Source organism: Carcharodon carcharias, chromosome 17 (genome assembly GCF_017639515.1).
Source record: "Carcharodon carcharias isolate sCarCar2 chromosome 17, sCarCar2.pri, whole genome shotgun sequence".
Taxonomy (NCBI): Eukaryota; Metazoa; Chordata; class Chondrichthyes; order Lamniformes; family Lamnidae; genus Carcharodon; species Carcharodon carcharias.
The window spans coordinates 59,887,212-59,905,221 of record NC_054483.1 but is presented as its reverse complement, the minus strand read 5'-3'; the positions used below and the strand labels follow the sequence as shown (position 1 = coordinate 59,905,221).

The following is an 18,010-nucleotide window of genomic DNA, read 5'->3' as shown; positions in this document are numbered from 1 at the left end:
CAAACTCCATTGAACTCCTTGGAAAAAATCAGTCCCAACCCCTTCTATCTCGAGCAACTTTTCAGAATTCCTCCAATAATGTGGCACACATGTTGCAATTCAAAAGCACATCAAATGAAAGCTCTATGCTGATGCTCAACACTGGCGGGGAGTCCCTCATATGCAGGTTCAGCTGAGAGTGTTTAAGTGAGTTAGATTTTGATTGACCTCACAACCTGCCCACTGCATGCTACCGATGCCTGCACTAGCACCCCTCCCAGTTCAGTGCATCATGAGAGCCATGCTGGAAGTGGATCAGCCGCCATTTTCAGGACACCAGACTCCCATATCACCAAGACCAGCCATGCGACAAAGTTGAATATGGGGACCTCAAGTCTTAAAGGCTAGTGCATGGAGCACTCCTTTCTGGTTTGTCACAACCCAGATATCACACAATCTGTGTCAGAATCTAACAACACTCAGCCATGGCCATTTTGGCAAATCTCTGTGGTACACTTGCATAAGAATTGCTCAACTTCAAATCTGTCCCAGCTGAACTCAGATCCTTGATCACTTAATATGCACAGTTATTAATTCTGATTCAAATTTAGAAATTCTAATTCAGCAGCATGCAATTTTCTTAGCAAAGTGAATCAATCAAATCACTCAAAATATTTCCTAAAACATTATCCCTTTCATATTTTCCTCACTTGTGGCAACTATGCACAGGTTTCTAAAAAGTAGACTATTTAGTTTAGCTAACGTGAAGCAAAACAAAAAGAGCAAAAAATATTTTGGCTTATTGATAAAATTGGCCAAGAAATGCTAGAAATAGTTCCATTAAGTTTTGCCCCTGGCCACCTAACCTCTGTCAAAAGCCTGGGGCCTTACACTTGGGAACCATCTTCACCTGAAGCAACCAGTTGCACCTTAAAATAAAGATGTCCATTGCTGACCATTAGGGTGCATTGGTGTATTCCCAGCTCATCCTTTCTTCAATAACCCTACCTCTTCCTGGCCATCTGGTGCCAGCAGCACCCCCAACACCAAGTTCAATAATTTGGTTTATTCAGTTATGGTGCATCAATATCACAGAACCACAGAATTGTTACAGCATAGGAGGAGGCCATTCGGCCCATCATGTCTGCACCACTTCTCCGAATGAGCAATTCACCTAATGTCATTGTCCCGTCTTTTCCCATAACCCTGCACATTCTTCCTTTTCAGATAACAGTCTAATTCCCTTTTGAATGTTTTAATTGAACCTGCCCCCATCGCACTCTCAGGCAGTGCATTCCAGCCCTTAACTATTCACTGTGCTCAAAAGCTTTTCCTCATGTCATTTTTGCTTCTTTTACCAATTACTTTAAATCTGTGCCCTCTCGTTCTTGACCCTTTCACAAGTGGAAACAATTTCTCCCTATATACTCTGTCCAGGCCCCTGATGATTTTGAACATCTCTATCAAATCTCCCCTCAACCTTCTCTTCTCAAATTAAAACAGTCCTAACTTCTCCAATCTATCTTCATAACTGAAGTTCCTCATCCCCGGAACCATTCTCTTGAATCTTTTCTGCACTTTCTAGAATGCCTTCACATCTTATGTTGATAATATATTGTGCATAGCATTCCTGTGGCTATAAAACACTGTATCCTGCAAATTTATGTGAGCAATCCCATTGAGGATCTGATAAAATACTTACAAAAATTGCCATGCATATCTCACAGTTTAGATTTTACATCAAAACGCCAACAAAACACCACTGAGCAGTCTAAAGAGAGCACGTACGAGAAAGAATGTCAATGACTTCCTGTTGGCTTCACTGGCCTTAAAGGAACCTGGCATCGCCTCAAGCAAAGTAACCGAGCAACTGCCATCAGTAGAAACTTTTAGTATCAACATCAAATAGCTGCTAATTGGCCGGGAGATGTCCATAATTTGACTACAAATAAACTCAGTAGTAGTCTTTCAGAGATAGGTCAGTTTAATAGTTAAACATGATGTTCTTGAAATTGTATTACCCAGCATCCTTTCCTTAAGTGCTGTGAGGAGACTAAAGGCCCCAAAATGGCAGGCTGGAAATGCACCACCTGCCTTATTAGATAAGGACAGACAAAAGCCCTCCATTACCCATGTCTGACACAGGCACTAGGTCCCTCACAAATGCAAATAATGGGGCCTAAAGCCTGCTAGAGGCCCTGTCTCCAAGACTGCTTTGCCCTGAGGCAGCATCATAGGGCAAGCTCAAGCAGGGATAGGGATCAACTATGAGAAAGAAAGAACTGTGTTCCTAGGGTTGCCAACTTTGGCTGGACATATTCTAGAAGATGTCAGCGGAAGCGACGTTACAGAAGGCCGACAGCGTAGCGTGAGCGACTCCTAAGTGAGCACAAGAAAGCAAAACACACCGAGACCTCTATCAAACCCACAGCAAAAGCCATTTCATATCCGCTAAAACTTCCTGACTAAATTCTCACCAAATCGCGCAATAGCTTCATTTTTTTTTAAATCAGCTAGGGCTAAAATCAGAACTCCTTTTACCTCAAGTCTCAGCGAGAAAACAGCTTTCTAGACTTAGCTATGTAATTTTTCGAACCAGCAGCCAAGCACTTGCTTCTTTTACCCCCTCAGCTCAAGTCTCTCCTGCTGGTCGGGGAAAAAACAGGCAACGATGGTCATGAACGTAGCATGTGTGCGTGACCTGCATCAGTACCAGTTCATGCTTGATGTCATCACGCTGTTAAATATGCAATCAGATCACTGTTTTACAGTGAATGATGAGCTTCTGTGTGCCCATTATTGTGAATATTAATTTATGTGCTTAAAATATAATTTTAAAAATCTCCCAGATTGCTTTCAATAGCCACCGGGAGATTGGTGCCAATTCCAGCGGACTTCTGGCCATTTCTGGAGGGCTGGAAACCCTATACCCACCACCCCCCACCCCCCTCCCCCAGCCCACACCAGACTTTCAGAGCCACCTATCTGAGGGTCACTGAGAAACTCACAAGGGCCCAATTTTTCTCCAGCTCTTCTCTAGCCTTTGCCAGTGGGTTCTTGTGCTGAGTCAGCGCTATTAAAATAAACCCGAATATGGGTGTTAGCTTTCAGCCTCACCATTCATTACTAGGCCATTATCTGAGCTCTAGAGTTCCAAGAGCAATGCCATGGGAGATTAGCAGGTAACTCTTGATGAATCCTGGAAATAGGGGATTTGTGATGAGCCTTCTGCAGCATAACAGGAAAACATATAAATATCCCAGAACTCCATTTTACTTAGTAGCTAGTTATGTCCTTCCTTCATGAAAAAGCCACTAAATATGAAAAACAGGTGATTGCTGCTTACAAGTAAAAATTTTTTTCATTGGGAGGATGAAGTGCACATATTTGTTTTTGGAACGAGATATTGGCTGGATCTGTGGGTAAAGTTGTCTGGAGCCTAGAGTTCTCTCTTAACAGGGCTGATGTTGCCAAAGCTCTCATATGTCTATTTATGGAAAATATAATGACACTTAGGATTTTTTTAGTGAAGATTCTGCTCTGATCCTAAGTTGTGCCTACAACTGCAGTTGTAAATTACTCACTCTCCGGCAGCTCTTTTAACCTGCGTGATTAATACTGGATGCCGTTAATATGATCAGTGGGGCTCCTGCTCTTCCAATTTAGGTAAGGCTGCTTGTTCAGACCTTTTAACATGAGCAAAGAGCAACTTCTGAAAATGTTTTTATGCTGGATGCAGAGGGGTCTTTTCAAGATAGCTGCCCTGCATACAACTCCAATTGTGCAACTTTGAATTCCTGAGTCTGTGCATTCTTTGCACTATAATGGCTAAATAAGGAAGAGAATGTCAGAAATGATTTTAATTCCTTGGATTTTGTTTACAGATTAAGTCATCAGCACTGATGCACTCCTTATATGATGCATATATGGAAAGAGATGAATTTAACCTGAGAACTATACTCTTTCAGACAAGGCTATCATTTATTTAGGAAGTGATTTGAACTGTGCTGTCTCCTGCTTATGCTTGTTGTATCTAAGCCCCATTCCACAATTTAAAGCAACTGATTTATTTGATAGTTTAAACTTTAAAGAGAAGTCTATGAGACAGTTATTTCGCCTCAAAAGGGTGATTTTTAGGAGATGGGGCGGTGATTTAATTAGAATGATGTCAATGCACTGACAATAAGATATGCCAGCTTTAAAATCTGTGAGTAGGCTGCATAAATATTCTGTTCAGCTCAGTACTTGCAAGTATTAACCCCATCGCTTCTTTGTTAATGTGGCGAGCTCTCCTGGAAGGATTCCCTGGATAGATGATGGATAACTATTGCTTGGCTTCAAGCAGCTTTGGGTCCACTTTAACACCATAATTGAAATCAATTTTTTTAGACCAATTTCAAAACATGCTCTCGAGTACAGCAGCTGTAGACTCAATTAGCTCGCACAGAATAGACACTCTCCTGGTGCACAGCTCTACATTATTCCTTACACGGAAATGTTCCAAACAGTACAAGCAGATTACTCATAGTCTATAGGGTGCTTGATATGTTTCAGCTACCTTCCACAAAGCACGAAAACAGCAGTTTGTTTTACCCAAGATTGGGTAGTGATGGTTACAAAGTGTTCTGTGGATGGTCACCACTTGCCAGAAAGGGATGGAACTAAGGTGTGGCTAATAATGGGAAGGAGGGTGAATGGACGTGGGTGAAAAGATCCCTAGCAGAATGAGCTGCAGCTTGAATATTAAGCAGACTTTTGGAGCATAATAGATACCACCTTTTTTCAGATACCCATGCTGCCTAAACTCATATTACTTAACCAGGAAGAGAAATGCTTTACTCTCGCCTGGGTTAATCATCCATATAAGGCTAATGCCTGACATGCAACATGTCAGTTGGTATAATTGGATACAGCCGGGCTTCCGTCAGCTCTTTCAGGAATTATGCTACCAATTCCACTTGCAGAGACTGTTTAGGATTCATATGGAGAATTTCTTCTAGGGTTTAAAATCATTTATTACCTGACCTCTCACTAAGATGTTATTCTACCATCTACTCTCAATGAGCTTTTGGAATTATTAGCAGGAATTATCAAATTCCTGAACATAATCCAAATGAATTTAATCAATTTACTCAGCCTTAGATGTGAGTCAGACATCAGAACTTACTTTGCTCTGATGAGATTAATTCTAACTAATCATCCTTTTGGATAGAGGGTTCAGTGTCAGACATTCAGTGCTGCATTTTGTATGTATTGTCTTGGAAAGCAGTGAACCAACAAATTTATCTTCTAAGGACTGCAGTTGCTGTTTTCTGTTCTAATCCAATCAAAATGCAAACTCCAAATTTTCTTTGGCTTATTCATTATGAATCTATTTTTAGTTAGCTTCATTTAATTTTACTTTGCAAATGTAGTTTAACAAGGATATAGGCAACAAAGGTGCAAGGTTTTACTGGGCTTAACGAAAAGGTTACTTAATGTATGTCAGCCTGTACTTGAGGATATTTTAAGCCTTTTGAATACTTTGGTGCCGAAATATCTTTTCAAGCAAGGCTTGGGAATTCATGAATGTTATTGTTCAGTAATCTTAAACAGAATTCATAATACCTTTAAAAATAAGTTTGATTTGCTTTTATTTTAAACTTATAGGGTAAAAACTAACTCTGCACAAATTGATAGAATTAAATATCGTGGCATAGAAATTGGCCCAGGTCCAGACAATATCCATTTTTCAGGCACTACTTGGACTTCTAGGGCTCCGATATGGTGGCAGGAAGCATGTACGCATTTCCGGCCAGAGCTGTCCCCACCCCTCCACCCAGCCATATTGGATAAGGATAACAGCTGTCGTGTTGTGTAATGAGGCAGATTTGATAAGGGAGTTTAAGGTGAAGGAACCCTTAGGAGGAAGTGACCATAATATGATAGAATTTACCCTGCAATTTGAGAGAAAAAAGCTGGAATCAGATGTAACGGTATTACAGTTGAATAAAGGAGGGAGGAGCTGGCCAGAATTGACTGGGAGATGAGCCTAGCAGGAAAGACAGTGGAATAGCAATGGCAGGAGTTTCTGGGAGTAATTTGAAAGACACAGCAAAAATTCATCCCCACGAAGAAGAAGCATACTAAAGGGAGGACAAGGAAACCATGGCTGACAAGGGAAGTCAGGGACAGCATAAAAGCTAAAGAGAAAGCATACAATGCAGCAAAGAGCAGTGGGAAACCAGGGGATTGGGAAGCCTACAAAGACCAATAGAGGACAACTAAAAAAGAAATAAGGAGGGAGAAGATTAAATATGAGGGTAAACTAGCCAGTAATATAAAAGGAGATTGCAAGAGTTTTTCTGGATATATAAAGGGTAAGAGAGAGGCAAAAGTGGACATTGGGCTGCTGGAAAATGATGCTGGAGAAGTAGCATTGGGGAACAAAGAAATGGCAGAGGAACTGAATAGGTACTTTGTGTCAGTCTTTATGGTGGAAGACACGAGTAACATCCCCAAAATTCAAGAGAGTCAGGGGGCAAAGGTGAGTATGGTGGCCGTTACCAAGGAGAAGGTGTTAGGAAAACTGAAAGGTCTGAAGGTGGATAAATCACCTGGACCAGATGGATTACACCCCAGAGTTCTGAAGGAGATAGCTGAAGAGATAGTGGAGGCGTTAGTGGTGATCTTTCAGGAATCACTGGAGTCAGGGAGGGTCCCAGAGGACTGGAAAATTGCTAATGTAACCCCCCTGTTTAAGAAGGGCATGAGGCAAAAGACGGGAAATTACAGGCCGATTAGCCTGACCTCGGTCGTTGGTAAGATTTTAGCGTCCATTATTAAGGATGAGATTTCAGAATACTTGGAAGTGCATGGTAAAGGGCAAAGTCAGCGTGGTTTCATTAAGGGGAGGTCATGCCTGACAAATCTGTTAGAATTCTTTGAGGAGGTAATGAGTAGGTTAGACAAAGGAGAGCCAATGGATGTTATCTACTTGGATTTCCAGAAGGCCTTTGACAAGGTGCCGCACAGGAGGCTGCTCAGTAAGCTAAGAGCCCATGGTGTTAGAGGCAAGGTACTAGCATGGATACAAGATTGGCTGTCTGGCAGGTGGCAGAGAGTGGGGATAAGGGGGTCCTTCTCAGGATGGCAGCCGGTAACTATGGAGTTCCGCAGGGGTCAGTGTTGGGACCACAACTTTTCCCTTTATACTTTAATGATCTAGATGAAGGAACTGACGGCATCCTGGCTAAGTTTGCAGATGATACAAAGATAGGTGGAGGGACAGGTAGTTTTGAGGAGGTGGGGAGGCTGCAGAAGGATTTAGACAGGTTAGGAGAATGGGCAAAGAAGTGGCAGATGGAATACTATATGGGGAAGTGTGGGGTTATGCATTTTGGTAGGAAAAATAGAGGCATAGACTATTTTCTAAATGGGGAGAGAAATCAGAAATCTGAAGTGCAAAGGGATTTGGGAGTCCTAGTCCAGGATTCTCTTTAGGTTAACTTGCAGGTTGAGTCGGTAGTTAGGAAGGCAAATGCAATGTTGGCATTTATTTCGAGAGGACTAGAATATAAAGGCAGAGATGTGCTGCTGAGGCTTTATAAGGCTCTGGTCAGACCACATTTAGAATATTGTGAGCAATTTTGGGCCCCATATCTCAGGAAGGATGTGCTGGCCCTGGAGAGGGTCCAGAGGAGGTTCACAAGAATGATCCCAGGAATGAAAGGCTTAACATATGAGGAATGTTTGAGGACTCTGGGTCTATACTCAATGGAGTTTAGAAGGATGAGAGGGGATCTGATGGAAACTTACAGAATACTGAAAGTCCTGGATATAGTGGACGTGGGGAAGATGTTTCCATTAGTAGGAGAGACTAGAACCCGAGGACACAGCCTCAGAGTAAAGGGAAGACCTTTTAGAACAGAGATGAGAAGAAACTTCTTTAGCCAGAGAGTGGTGAATCTATGGAATTCATTGCCACAGAAGGCTCTGGAGGCCAGGTCATTGAACGTATTTAGGTCCAAGATGGATTGGTAAGGGGATCAAAGGTTACGGGGAGAAGGTGGGAGAATGGCGTTGAGAAACCTATCAGCCATGACTGAATGACGGAGCAGATTCGATGGGCCAAATGGCCTAATTTCTGCTCCTATGTCATATGGTCTTATGGAACCCAGGCATGAAGCAGGTTTCAGTCCATTTGCATTTGACCTCTTTCTGAACCATTGTTCAACTGGCAGCACTCTCGCCTCTGAGTCACAAGGTTCTTGCTCCAAGTCCCAATTAAGGCTGGCATTTCAGGGAGTGCTGTGCTTTCAAAGGTGCTGTCTTTTGGCTGAGATGTTAAACTAAGGTCCTATCTCCCCTTTCAGGTGGATGTAAAGATCCCATGACACTATTTTAAAGAAGAGGAGGGGAGGTATCCCTGGTGTCCTGGCCAATACCTATCAGTCAATCAACAGCACATAAACCGATTAACTGATTATTATCACATTGCTGTTTGCAGAATCTTGTTGCATGTACATTGGCTTTTTCTACATTATAACAGTGATTATGCTTCACAAAGTACTTCATTGGCTGTAAAGTGCTTTGAGATGTCGGGTGGTTATGGAAAGCGCTGTATAAATGCAAGCATTTCATTCTTTTTATACAAATATGGAGCCTAATACATACTTTAGGCCCTCTTCCCAAATTGGTTTACTCTGAGGCAGCCCAACACCATTACCACATTCAGGCCAGGAAGACCCTGGCATTGCCTGAAACAAAACAGATAAGCAACTTACCTGAATGAGGAGCTAGAAAGAGTAGAAGTACTCTTCCCCATCCCATATTAAAGGAACTGGTAACCAATGCTCCTTGCTCTCTCCTTGCTGTCTCCCCTGGCCTGAGCCCCTGATCTCTTGGCTCTCACATTCAACCCCTGACTCACTCACCTTCCAGTGTCCTGGCCCCAAATCCTTCTAGTCCTGACACCTGACTGCTGATTCCCCCGACCCTTTATCTCACAACAACTGCTCTCCCGGCCCTAATCCTGACACCCATTTCCCCGATCCCCAATTTTCCAGCCTTGACCTCCAATCACCCCACCCCAACCATCCATCTCTTGACATAAACCAAGAGCAAAATGCTGCAGACATTGGAAATCTGAAATAAAAACAGAAATTGCTGGAAATATTCAGCAGCTCAGACAGCATTTATGAGGAGAGAAACACAGTTGATGTTTCAGGTGAATGATCTTGTATCAGAATTCAGACAAGTTAGGTTTTTAAGTGAAGAGGGGAGAGGGAAAAAAGAACAAAAGGAAAGCTCTGTGAAAGAGGGCAGGAGAGATAAAATAACAAAAAGTTCCATGGTGCAAGGCCAAAGGGAGTGATAGTGGAACAGGCAAAGAAACAAAAGATATCTAGAGCAGCTGTATATGGCAGGATTCTGAATATCTGCCATCAGAGAGCAAAGTAAAGCAAATAAGGGAGAAACAACAGAGAGAAAGAAACAGCAACAAGAAAAGAAACAAACTGGGGGGAAGATGTTACTATCTGAAATTGTTGAACTCAAAGTTCAGTGCAGAAGCCTATAAAGTGCCCAGTCAAAAGAAGAGGAGCTGTTCCTTGAGCTCACATTGTATGGATTGGAACATAGCTGTTAATTTATTCTTTCATTGGATGTGGATGTCGCTAGCAAAGCTAGCATTTGCTGCCCACCCTTAATTTTCCTTGAACTGATTGACTTGCTAGGCCATTTCAGAGGACAGTTAAGATTCAGCCACATTGCTGTGGGTCTGAAGTCACATGTAGGCCAGACCAGGTAAGGATGGCAGATTTCCTTCCCTAAAGGGCATTAGTGAGCCAGATGGGGTTTTATAATAATTGATGTGGTTACTATTACTGAGACAAGTTTTATATTTGAGATTTATTAATTTAATTTAAATTCCACCAGCTGTTATGGTAGGATTTGAACCCACATCCTCAGAGCATAGCTTGGGCCTCTGAATTACTCGTCCAGTGACACTATCACGACACCACCATTAGCCCAGTAGAAAGCCAATGACAGAGAAGTCAGAGTGGGAAAAGGTGGAGAGTTGAAATTCAAGGTGACCAGAAGCTCAGGGTTGTGCTTTGCATACTGAATGGAGGTGCTCACCCAATCTGCATCTGGTCTCCCCATTGTAGAACAGACCACACCGTGAGCATTAAATACAGCATAACTAAATTGAAAGAAAGTAAATCGCTGTTTTGCTTGGAAGCAGTGTTTAGGACCTGGGACATTGAGAGGGAAAGAGGAAAAAGGGCAGGTACTGCGTCACCTGCACTTGCATGGAAAGATGCCATGGGTAGGGGAGGGGTTGTTGGGGATGACTGAGTAGTGGATCAGGATGTCGGGAAGGAATGGTCCCTTCAGAGTGCTAAAAGGGGAAGGCTGGGAAGATGTGTTTGGCGGTGGGATCATAGTGGAGGTGATGGATATGATGGAGGATGATCCATCGAACACAGAGGCTGGAGGGAGGCGTAGGGGTGAGAGAGTAGTGAATGTAATAGAATGGGCACAGTTAAGGGTCCTGTCAATCACAGTGGGGGGAGCATCTGGAGCCCTGATCCCCCAACCCCCAATCTTCCAGCCTTGACCTCGGGTCTCTGGGCCCCAATCCTTAATCTCCCAGCCTTCAAACCCTGGATGCATTTACCTCACATGTACATTAGTAGTCAGCGATTTTTAACTGCTCTTCACTGCTGAGGGGCTCTGAGACCAAGACAGGCCCATTATAATGAGGACGGAGGCAGGGAGACAGGGGCCTCATCTTTCAGGCAAAGGAATTGAGCTCAGTGCTCCCTCAACTACTGCCTCACTCCACCTGTCCCCTCCCCCCACCACGACCAGCAGCCACCCCATCCCACACACTCAAAAATGTTTACACTCGAATTTCTTGGTCCAAGGGTTGCGGTTACTTGTGGTTCATTTATGCAAAGCATTGGTGCGGGGCTGGAGCTTAATTTATACTCACACCTGCTTTTTAAAATTAAAATCAGCAAACAAAAAATAGAACTACATGTGACAACTTTTATCTGTTAATTTCTTCAGTTTTGCTTCTAAAACCTATGTTTCTCATACTAACTGATTTGAATCCTGTCGTCTACCCTACATTAGTAATGCATTAGGCTTTGATAAGCAAATTGGATGAATAAAGCAGATTGCTTCAAATAAAGCAGCAAGTTCTATTTTCCAATTACTGCGCTTATTTTTTAAGTACATGGAACTGATCATCTAAAGCCTCAGCACATCAATAGTTGGGGACCCTCAAATTCCAGGTCCTTCCACTGTCACTCAGATTGCAACAAGATGGGACTTAAAGACACCAGCTGCTGACAATGTTAACCCAGGCCCAAATTCCAGGGACATTTTAACCATTGCAGTGGGCAGCCCGAGATTGTAGTGTTTTAAATTTTTCATTCTTGTTTTCAAATCTCTCCATGGCCTTGCCCCTTCCTATCCCTGTAGTCTGCCCAAGGTCTGCAACCTCGACTCATCTCCTTTCACATAATCAAGGAATCTTCACCCCTTTCTGAGGAACATTTTGATGAAACTAAATTAGCTCCCTCAAAGCGAAAAATCCATTGCTGCGTTTTTTTTTACCTGAGTGTCAACAAGTTAGCCCAACAGGCACATTGTGCTTCCTAAGGCTGGCAGTTTGCCAAAACAAATACTTCAGTAGACAATCTTGGCTGCAAAAATGGAGTTTAAACACAATTGAATCATAAAGAGCAGAAGTCAATGCTCATGAATGGAACTTGACTGATGTTAGAATTGTTTGACTATTTTAGCATTTTAGTGCCAATAACTTTTATGAATAAAATTTTAAGGCCTCGCTTTGTTGAGGACTATCACATCATAGAAAAAGGAGCTTAGGCCTATGATTGTCCACAAGCATCTAAGATAGAAAGAGAAGCTGAAAAAATTGGCATTCTAGGCAGCGTTAGCACAACTGGAGGAAAGGTGTATGGAGCTTTTTCCAACTATCTGGCCAAAATTGTGCCTAAGTTACTATCCAGATAGGTTAACAACCAATTATACAGCAGTCAAAGAGATCTCTCCCCATTCGGGACTTGTGAGAAGAGTATGAATCCATTGACTCAAGGTCTGCAATTCCCAAATTTATTTTTTGAACAGAGAATGTTATTTGGATCTATCAATTCAGCCAGACTTTCCTTCCAGTGTTACAGATTTTTAAATCTTTTTTTCATGTTTGTAGGTTATTCTTCCCCAAAACAATGAATATTGTACCAGTGCAACACTAAAAATTATCTGCTAAATTTAGAAGAAACATAAAATATCATTTGATCTGGTGAACAAGGAGTTGACAAGGTCATGGAATTTTCCCTGTCCACTGGTGGTGGGCATTTTTGGCAGCACATGGGGACAATATAGCAGGATGGACAAAATTCACTTTCACTGTGAATTTCACTGTGAAACCAGTTTGCAATTGTCCATTCTGCCTGTCAATGGCAGGCTGCGTTTCCTGCCGTTGGATGTTGGGAACTTCATTGTAATGTGCCTGCATATCATTATAACCTCAGCTCGCCAGAATCATTCCCCCATGTTGGATCATCTGAGCATATCGACATGCAATCATGCCAACGTGTTTCATAATAGCGTATTTAAGGCTTGCACCTGGCGAACTGCACTTCGAGGGGAACTCAGAGGTAAGTGCACAGTAACGTTGTGCAGAACTCACAAGCATCACCTGTTGGACTTGAAGGTTGACACATTCAGGCGAGGGCACAGGCAAGTCGTTTTTCCTGGCTGGCTGACAGTGTGGTGCCAGGGCAAGGGCTGTCCTGTGGTTGAAGTGACTTGGTGGGGGGTAGGGGTAGGGGTGAGGGTGTAGTGGTGCAGTGGCAAGGGCTGCACTGTGGTTGAGGCAACTTTAGCGGTTGGGGGAGAGCCAAGAATTGCACTGCGGTTGAAGGTGCTGCACAAGCACGTGTGGGATAGGAGGGAGGGAAGCAGCCATGCATTAGGAAAACCTTGTGACCGTTCCTCATTGAAATGCTTGGAGTTGGGCCTCTAGCTTATCTGCCCACTCGAGCAACGCAGAGGCATCAAAGTGCCACCAGGTGCTCCAGAGCTTTTCACCCCACGGGCACAGACTGCAAAGTAATGAGCATTTTAGTGGACTGCAGAACAGTTGGACGAGTGGGCATGTTGTACAATCCTCTTGTGAAAGCTAGCCATGGAGCAGTCACTGCTGGAGGCACTACAGCCCCTAAAATATCAACATTCTGGTTTGGACCAGTTTTCCCTGTGGTTCAAGCTAACAGCGCAGCCTTGCAGTGCGAGTTAGGGGAATGACTGCACCTGAGCTGAGATCACAGCATGCAGCTGCTGCCAATCGGTCAGCTGGAGTATGGCAGAGGTGGGTGAAGCTTCAGGCAGCCATGCAGCTCACTAAACTCTGCCCATCCAAGTGGTGGCCAGCACTCTCCGGGATGAGTTAAGGGGCCTTCAGATTCAATCAAGGGAGGTTCTTAGTACACCCAAGCTAACCCACATGTCTCTCTCTTTCATCCTGCAGGAGGAATGCATCAGGAGCTTGGAGCCTGTTTAATTAGCTACATGCCTCATTGCTTACAGAGGCCGGAGACAAAGGAAAAGCAAGTGAAGGAAGTGCCGGACTAGGCAGAGGGAGGAGCAGCACCCTCAGGAAGAAGGGGAGGCTGGGGCTCCTGCACACACTGCTGAAGAGCCACGGCGAGCCGTCGCTGATCGGTGCCTAGCTACACCCAGGGTCTATAGACACTAAGTTTCATTACGGCAGGTGACCAAGAACCAGTGTCGCCTAAGACTGTGCATATCTAGTGAACTGGTCGGTCACATCTACTAGTTACTGCAAGACTTGGCGCCATGGGGACATGAAGGGTTTCCACTGCCAGTGGCTATGAAAGGGACCACGGCGCTCAATTTCTCTGCCAGTGGCTCCTTTCAGGGCTCCACAGATGACGTCTGTGGGATATCACAAGCCTCCACCCACAAATGCAGCCATGAGGTCACAGTCGCCATCTTCGTGAAGATACACAACTTTGTACATTTCACCTGGGACAAGGAAAGCCAGGGTGCAAGAGCGCTGGGATTCGCCCAGATTTCAGGTTTCCCACACATGCAGGCTATCACCCACTGCACTGACTTGGCGCTCAGATCTCTGTGGCAACAAGCGGTCAAATACATCAAACGCAAGGGCTTCCACTCGCTGAATGAAGAGATGGGGGGGCTGCCCCACTTCAAAGGTGCTGAGAGCACACAGAGAGAAAGGCAGAACTCTGTGATGCCTGCCCATGACATTCTGGCAGCAATGACAATCACCATCGAAGTGCAGGCATCAGTAACGTGTCCATTGAGTATGAAGCCGGACCATCACTTTAGTTTGAAGGTTACACACTGCACAGGGAAGAGACATCTGCCTTTATCTTGTGCAGGAACCAAGGTTGCACATCTGAGTGACATGAACACTGCTAATCAGAACAAAGAGCGATAGGCAGGGAGACATTCTTGGGAGTTTATTTACTATAGTGAACATTATGTACAATTAATTAACACCTGTGTTCAGGCTCTGCAACTACATCTTCTTAACCTTCCTAACCCTGTCGCTACGTTTTGGTTTCCCCCGACATCCACAGTGGAGATGGAGGCAGCCTGCTGACTGCTGTGCCCTGTCTGTGATAACCTTGACAGGCATCCTCTAGAGGGTCAAGACCTGGAGGGCCCCGGCCTGCTTTCAGGGTCCTGCTGTGTGGCTGTGGCACTCTCCTCAGCCTGTGGAGCTGGAGCTGCTGAGGTCACAGGAAGAGGGAATTTAGATGAGCCCAAAGCTCCCAGAGTCACCTGGAAGGATGGCCCCAAGGTGTGGACCTGCTGATCCTCCTCCCTATGGGTGCCTCAGAGCCCCTGGCTGACACCTTGAGGAGAAGGGGTAACTGGAGTGAGATTGAGCTGCCCCGCACCCCTCTTGTGTTGTCACTGTTGGAGGCCACAATAGCATCAGCGGTGGAGATCAGCCCACGCAGCAGTGCAGGACCGATGTCCTGGACCAAGGTCTCCAGGGCAGCTGCCATCCTACCAGTGTTGACCTTGATGCATAGGCAAGCTGGAGCTATCACCTCAGACTGAAAGCAGATGGACTCCTCTATTGTGCCTTGCAATCTGAGGAGTACAGTGGACATCCCTTCCTGATTTTCCAGACCTTGATTTTCAACTCCAGCAACAGGAATTCACCAAGGCTCCTTCGACAGCACCTTCCAAACCCACGACCACTACCACCTGGAAGGACAAGGGCAGCAGATAGATGGGAACACCACCACCTGGAAGTTCCCCTCCAAGCCACTCACCATCCTAACTTGGAAATATATCGCCGTTCCTTCACTTTCGCTGGGTCAAAATTCTGGAACTCCCTTCCTAACAGCACTGTGGGTGTACCTACACCACATGGACTGCAGCAGTTCAAGAAGGCAGCTCACCACTACCTTTTCAAGGGCAACTAGGGATGGGGCAATAAATGCTGGTCCAGCCAGCGAAGCCCAGATTCCCTGAATGAATGACAAAAAAAACTGTGAGATCGCTAAGTCCAGAGTCTCATTCTCTGACCTGGCCTGAGCAGATTTCTTGCCTCCAGCAGTCCTCCGAGTATCGGGTGCCCCTGGGAAGTCCCTGCCTCCACCTGCTGTTGGTCAGACAGTGTGAAATGCTCACCAGATTGTGATTCTGAGACTACTCTAAAGCTAGGTCCCACCGAGGTGTGTGTCTCTGCGCTGGTGGAGGGTGTGGGTGAGCGCTGTGACGGGACTTCAGGGAGGGTGCCTTCAGATTCCTCTTCCAATGCATCTTCTGGGCTTGATTGGAGGTCCTGGGTAGTGAACTCTGTCGACTGTTTGCCAGATGTGCCTGTGAAATAAAGGGGAGATAATTAGTGCATGGCAATGGCCTGTGAAACAGGACACATCACTCACAGCATGGCTGTCTGATGGATGTTGCACTGCTGGACCCTCACTTGGTTGAGCACCGCCGATCTCACCCTTGAGTCATGAGGACTCGAAACATCAACTTTGTTCTTCTCCGCTGATGCTGCCAGACCTGCTGAGTTTTTCCAGGTAAGTCTGTTTTTGTTTTGGATTTCCAGAATCCGCAGTTTTTTGTTTTTATCATTGAGTGGTTGGCTGCCTGTCAAGTGGGCAGACACGGGGTGCCCTCTCCTTTCCCTGATGTTCAATCCTCCTTAGTGCTGAAGTGTGATTATCCTGAAATTTGCAATGCATTTTTGCATTTTGCTCTTGTAGGAACTGTACCCTTAAGAAGGGATGGCTAACTTCACAACGCTATTCGCCCCCTGCAGTGTGCAGAGGACACTGGTAATGCAATGGAGACCAGGACAGCTGGGAGATGCTTGTGGCCAGGTACAATCATGCGGTGATGGTGGTGTCATGGCAATGTCATTGGGCTAGTAATCCAGAGGGCCAGGCTAGTGATCTTGGGGCATGGGTTCAAATCCCATCATAACAGCTGGTGGAATTTAAGTTCAATTAATAAATGTGAAACATAAAGTGCTATTCTCAGTAATAGTAACAATTGCCATTTGTTATAAAAATCCATCTAGTCCACCAATGCCCTTTAGAGAGAGGAAATCTGGCCTACATGTGACTCCAGACCCACAAAGACTCTTACCTGCCCTCTGAATTGGACTAGGAAGCTACTTGGTTTGATGGTAATTCGGAATGAGTAACAAATGTTGGCCCACATCCCATTAATGAATAAAGGGGGGGAAAATCAAGAACTGAGGTGGTGCCAACCTTGTCTCCAACAGATGGGGGCAGCTTGTGAAATTCAGCTCCTGCACCCAAAAATGAGGGCAAGCAAATTTCTTGACCTTGCTGTTCAATTTCATTGCTCAAAGATACAGGTTGTTTAAATTGTTACTTGCTTTACTCATGAGTGCATAAAGGAGGCAACTGGAGCCAGTGCATCATGATAAGAGTTTTGCCCAACTGTGTCATCTTGAGACCTGAAAAAATTACTTAAATGGTAAAATAATTAACATGAGAATCAAAAGCATTTAGAATTAACTGAGCTGAATTTTACACCTTCCAGAGAAGAATAAACCTCTGTTAGCACATTGGAATCCGCTGATGTCAGCCTTCAAGTCTTGCAATGTTTTTTTCTCTGTGAGTGAATTCACCTCTGTCACACTGGCTGGTATGTTCCGCGTCTTAGAGATGCATTCAGCTAGATATCATGGAGAGCCCACTCCAAAAGCGAGCATTTACTTTCCAAGCTAGCATGAGATAAATTTTAATCTGTAAATTAAACACATTTCTGAATCATCAACATAATAACTTCAATGGCCCATCCTCTTTTGCTGCAATGCTACTATTGCCCGTTGGGCTTGTTACAAGATTAGAGCTTGATTCTGTTATATATCTCCATCTTTTGTACTAATTTGTGCTAAATGGCAATTTGGATATGGGACTGCAACACGTGGAGGAGATAACAAAGTATCAGTCCGGCAGGAAATAAACAGAATGATAAAATCCATGAGGTAACTTGTCACTTGTACAAGGAAGCAACTTGGAAAAGGATGTAAGCAAATATCACTGTAAACCAACTTGTTTACACTTCCGTTTCTACTGCCAAGATTATTTTCCATACAAAATTCAGCAGCATGAACAGTCCATTATTTTGCGCATCACACTTGTTTAGCTACATACAGTGCATAATTCTGCTCTGCAGGAATGTCAGTGGTGATTTGAATTTTCTATGTTATTGTGTTTCGCCCCATCAAGCGTAATTGGATTTGAAATGTTGGAGAATTACATTCATGTAAATGCTGCAGTTCCTGGAATGATACTCAGAATAAGACTCTAAGATGAACTTTGGATCACACGGCACCCAGATATAGCAATTAGAAAAGTATCTTAAATATAAATCTCCAACCCTTAAAGTCACTGCAGTTAAGTAATACCAGTAGAAAAACAGCCTAAAATGTTATCATTACCAACTCGATATACCTAGA

The 18,010-nt window shown here is 44.3% G+C and overlaps 1 protein-coding gene across 1 annotated transcript in view; it reads left to right on the top strand.

Annotated features, from left to right (window-relative positions):
- Positions 1–3,565: 3,565 nt before the first annotated feature.
- The window catches only part of acta2 (actin alpha 2, smooth muscle), a 39,963-nt gene continuing 25,518 nt past the window's right edge, over positions 3,566–18,010 (top strand). Inside the window, exon 1 of the mRNA XM_041209466.1 lies at positions 3,566–3,645. The gene's annotated coding sequence lies outside the window, so the exon portion shown is untranslated. The remainder of the gene's footprint in view (positions 3,646–18,010) is intronic.